The following is a 5,560-nucleotide window of genomic DNA, read 5'->3' as shown; positions in this document are numbered from 1 at the left end:
ATTCTAAACACACAGAGAACATAGTAGAGCATACAAAAAGGACTAGCTCTTGGAAGATGGGAACTCGGGCTGACCGTGAGCTAAACCTATCACAACAACTAAAAGTGGCCGGGTAGCGTGCCTACGTTTTATCCCTAGACGCCCAGCGCCAGCCGGAGAACTGACTGACCCTAGCAGAGGAAAATACAGACCTGGCTCACCTAGAGAAATTTTCCCCAAAAGGCAGACAGTAGCCCCCACAAATATTGTCGGTGATTTCAGAGGAAAATGACATACGAAGTATGAAGATAGGTTTAGCAAAATTGAGGTCCGCTTACTAGATAGAAGGAAGACAGAAAAGGGAACTTCACGGCCAGCTGAAAACCCTTTCAAAATTCCATCCTGAAATTACTTTAAAACTCTAATATCAACTCATGACACCAGAGTGGCAATTTCAGTTCACAAGAGCTTCCAGTCTCAGAAATATTCAAACACAGAGAACTGGAACAAAAATGCAAACAAACTTAGGACAAAAATCCAACTTAGCTGAAAGTAGTCTAGGAGCAGGAACATGCAACAGAAATGCTTCTGGTAACATTGTTGGCCGGCATAGAAATGACTGAGGAGCAAGGCTAAATAGAAACTCCCACCTCCTGATGGAAACAGGTGAACAGCGGAGATGAAGCACACAAGTTCAGTACCACCAGTGGCCACCGGGGGAGCCCAGAAACCAAATTCACAACACTTTTGGCCATGAAGTGGGCTTTTGAGGAGTGGCGTCATTGGCTCGAGGGGGCCAGACATCAGGTGGTGGTATTGACCGATCACAAAAATTTGATTTATCTTGAGTCTGCCAGGCACCTGAATCCTAGACAGGCGCGCTGGTCGTTGTTTTTCTCTCGATTTAATTTTGTGGTTTCATACCTACCGGGTACTAAAAATGTGAAGGTGGATGCCTGTTATGACCCCAATGGCGAGGGTCTCAGAGGAACGTGGAAGTCTGCAGAATACAAAAATCCAGCTCATAGGGCAGTGGTAACTGGGTTGACCATATATCTACTCCTAACGCCAACACTAGAAGTAGCCGGGGATCATTCCTACGTTGATTCTAGATGACACGCGCCAGCCGGAGAATCTAGCTACCCCTAGTAGAGGAAAACAAAGACCTTTCTTGCCTCCAGAGAAGGGGACCCCAAAGCTGGATAGAAGCCCCCCACAAATAATGACGGTGAGGTAAGAGGAAATGACAAACACAGAAATGAACCAGGTTTAGCACAGAGAGGCCCGCTTACTGATAGCAGAATAAAGAAAGGTAACTTATATGGTCAACAAAAACCCTATCAAAATCCACACTGGAAATTCAAGAACCCCCGAACTGTCTAACGGTCCGGGGGGAGAACACCAGCCCCCTAGAGCTTCCAGCAAAGGTCAGAATATAGATTTGGAACAAGCTGGACAAAAATACAAAACCAAAACAAATAGCAAAAAGCAAAAGGCAGACTTAGATGATATAACTGGAACCAGGATCAGTAGACAAGAGCACAGCAGACTAACTCTGATAACTACGTTGCCAGGCATAGAACTGAAGGTCCAGGGAGCTTATATAGCAACACCCCTAACTAACGACCCAGGTGCGGATAAAAGGAATGACAGAAAAACCAGAGTCAAAAAACTAGTAACCACTAGAGGGAGCAAAAAGCAAATTCACAACAGTACCCCCCCCCCTTAGTGAGGGGTCACCGAACCCTCACCACGACCACCAGGGCGATCAGGATGAGCGGCATGAAAGGCACGAACTAAATCGGCCGCATGAACATCAGAGGCGACCACCCAGGAATTATCCTCCTGACCATAGCCCTTCCACTTGACCAGGTACTGAAGCCTCCGCCTGGAGAGGCGAGAATCCAAGATCTTCTCCACCACGTACTCCAACTCGCCCTCAACCAACACCGGAGCAGGAGGCTCAGCAGAAGGAACTACAGGCACAATGTACCGCCGCAACAAGGACCTATGAAATACATTGTGAATAGCAAACGACACAGGAAGATCCAGACGAAAAGATACAGGATTAAGGATTTCCAATATCTTGTAAGGCCCAATAAAACGAGGTTTAAATTTGGGAGAGGAGACCTTCATAGGAACAAAGCGGGAAGAAAGCCATACCAAATCCCCAACGCGTAGTCGGGGACCCACACCGCGGCGGCGGTTGGCAAAGCGCTGAGCCTTCTCCTGTGACAACTTCAAGTTGTCCACCACATGATTCCAGATCTGCTGCAACCTATCCACCACAGAATCCACCCCAGGACAGTCAGAAGGCTCCACATGACCCGAAGAAAAGCGAGGATGGAAACCAGAGTTGCAGAAAAAAGGCGAAACCAAGGTGGCGGAACTAGCCCGATTATTAAGGGCAAACTCAGCCAACGGCAAGAATGTCACCCAATCGTCCTGATCAGCAGAGACAAAACACCTCAAATAAGCCTCCAAAGTCTGATTGGTTCGCTCCGTCTGTCCATTAGTCTGAGGATGGAAAGCAGACGAAAATGACAAATCAATGCCCATCCTACTACAAAAGGATCGCCAGAACCTGGAAACGAACTGGGATCCTCTGTCTGACACAATATTCTCAGGGATGCCGTGCAAACGAACCACGTTCTGGAAAAACACAGGAACCAGATCGGAAGAGGAAGGCAGCTTAGGCAAAGGAACCAAATGGACCATCTTGGAGAAGCGATCACATATCACCCAGATAACGGACATGCCCTGAGATAGCGGAAGATCAGAAATGAAATCCATGGAGATATGTGTCCAAGGTCTCTTCGGGACAGGCAAGGGCAAGAGCAAACCGCTGGCACGAGAACAGCAAGGCTTAGCTCGAGCACAAGTCCCACAGGACTGCACAAATGACCGCACATCCCTTGACAAGGAAGGCCACCAAAAGGACCTGGCCACCAGATCTCTGGTGCCTAAAATTCCCGGGTGACCTGCCAACACCGAGGAATGAACCTCGGAAATGACTCTGCTGGTCCACTTATCCGGGACAAACAGTCTGTCAGGTGGACAAGACTCAGGCCTATCAGCCTGAAATCTCTGCAACACACGTCGCAGATCCGGAGAAATAGCTGACAAGATAACTCCATCTTTAAGAATACCAACAGGATCCGCGACTCCAGGAGCATCAGGCACAAAGCTCCTAGAAAGAGCATCGGCCTTCACATTCTTTGAACCTGGTAAATACGAGACAACAAAATCAAAGCGGGAGAAAAATAATGACCAGCGGGCCTGTCTCGGATTAAGGCGTTTAGCAGACTCGAGATACATCAGATTTTTGTGATCAGTCAAGACCACCACACGATGCTTAGCACCCTCGAGCCAATGACGCCACTCCTCAAATGCCCATTTCATGGCCAACAACTCCCGATTGCCCACATCATAATTACGCTCGGCAGGCGAAAACTTCCTAGAGAAAAAGGCACAAGGTTTCATAACAGAGCAACCAGGGCCTCTCTGCGACAAAACGGCCCCTGCCCCAATCTCCGAAGCATCCACCTCAACCTGAAAGGGAAGTGAGACGTCAGGCTGGCACAAAACAGGCGCCGAAGTAAACCGGCGTTTCAACTCCTGGAAAGCCTCCACGGCAGCAGGAGCCCAGTTAGCTACATCGGAGCCCTTCTTGGTCATATCCGTCAAAGGTTTCACAATGCTAGAAAAGTTAGCGATAAAACGACGGTAGAAGTTAGCGAAGCCCAAGAACTTCTGAAGACTCTTAACTGACGAGGGCTGAGTCCAATCAAGAATAGCTCGGACCTTGACTGGGTCCATCTCCACAGCAGAAGGGGAAAAAATGAACCCCAAAAAGGGAACCTTCTGTACACCAAAGAGACACTTTGAGCCCTTGACAAACAAAGAATTTTCACGCAAAATTTTAAAGACCAACCTGACCTGCTCCACATGCGAATCCCAATCATCAGAAAAAACCAAAATATCATCCAGATAAACAATCAAAAATTTATCCAGATACTTCCGGAAAATGTCATGCATAAAGGACTGAAAAACTGAAGGCGCATTGGAGAGCCCAAAAGGCATCACCAAGTACTCAAAATGACCTTCGGGCGTATTGAATGCGGTTTTCCATTCATCACCTTGCTTAATGCGCACAAGGTTGTACGCACCACGAAGGTCTATCTTGGTGAACCACTTGGCACCCTTAATCCGGGCAAACAAGTCAGACAACAGCGGTAAAGGATACTGAAATTTGACAGTGATCTTATTTAAAAGCCGATAATCAATACAAGGTCTCAAAGATCCATCCTTTTTTGTCACAAAAAAGAATCCCGCACCAAGAGGGGAAGAAGACGGACGAATATGTCCTTTCTCCAGAGACTCCTTGATATATGAACGCATAGCGGTATGTTCAGGTACCGACAGATTAAACAGTCTTCCCTTAGGAAATTTACTGCCTGGGATCAAATCTATAGCACAGTCACAGTCCCTATGAGGAGGCAGTGCACTGGACTCAGACTCACTGAAGACATCCTGATAATCAGACAAATGCTCCGGAACTTCCGAAGGCGTAGAAGAAGCAATAGACACAGGCAGGGAATCCCCATGAATACCACGACAGCCCCAACTAGAGACTGACATAGCCTTCCAGTCCAGGACTGGATTATGGGTCTGTAACCATGGCAGCCCTAAAACAACCAAATCGTGCATTTTATGTAAAACCAGGAAACGTATCACCTCGCGGTGTTCAGGAGTCATGCACATGGTAACCTGTGTCCAATACTGCGGTTTATTTGCTGCCAATGGTGTAGCATCAATACCCCTAAGAGGAATAGGATTTTCTAATGGTTCAAGAGTAAAACCACAGCGCTTAGCAAATGAGAGATCCATGAGACTCAGGGCAGCACCTGAATCTACAAACGCCATGACAGGATAAGATGACAGTGAGCAAATCAAAGTTACAGACAGAATAAATTTAGGTTGCAAATTACCAACGGTGACAGGACTAACAACCTTAGCTATACGTTTAGAGCATGCTGAGATAACATGTGTAGAATCACCACAGTAGTAGCACAAGCCATTCCGGCGTCTATGAATTTTCCGCTCATTTCTAGTCAGGATTCTATCACATTGCACCGAATTAGGTGTCTGTTCAGACAACACCATGAGGGAATTTGCGGTTTTGCGCTCCCGCAACCGCCGGTCAATTTGAATAGCCAGTGCCATAGTATCATTCAGACCTGTGGGAATGGGAAAACCCACCATAACATTCTTATTGGCTTCAGAAAGGCCATTTCTAAAATTAGCGGCCAGTGCACACTCGTTCCAATGTGTCAGCACGGACCATTTCCGAAATTTTTGGCAATACACTTCAGCCTCGTCCTGCCCCTGAGACATAGCCAGCAAGGCCTTTTCTGCCTGAATCTCAAGATTGGGTTCCTCATAAAGTAAACCGAGCGCCAGAAAAAACGCATCAAGATCAGCCAATGCCGGATCTCCTGGCGCCAGCGAAAAAGCCCAATCCTGAGGGTCGCCCCGTAAGAACGAAATAACAATTTTTACTTGCTGAGCAGAATCTCCA

Source organism: Ranitomeya variabilis, chromosome 4 (genome assembly GCF_051348905.1).
Source record: "Ranitomeya variabilis isolate aRanVar5 chromosome 4, aRanVar5.hap1, whole genome shotgun sequence".
NCBI classification, from domain to species: domain Eukaryota; kingdom Metazoa; phylum Chordata; class Amphibia; order Anura; family Dendrobatidae; genus Ranitomeya; species Ranitomeya variabilis.
The sequence above is the reverse complement of the archived record's forward strand: the minus strand, read 5'-3'. Positions refer to the sequence as shown.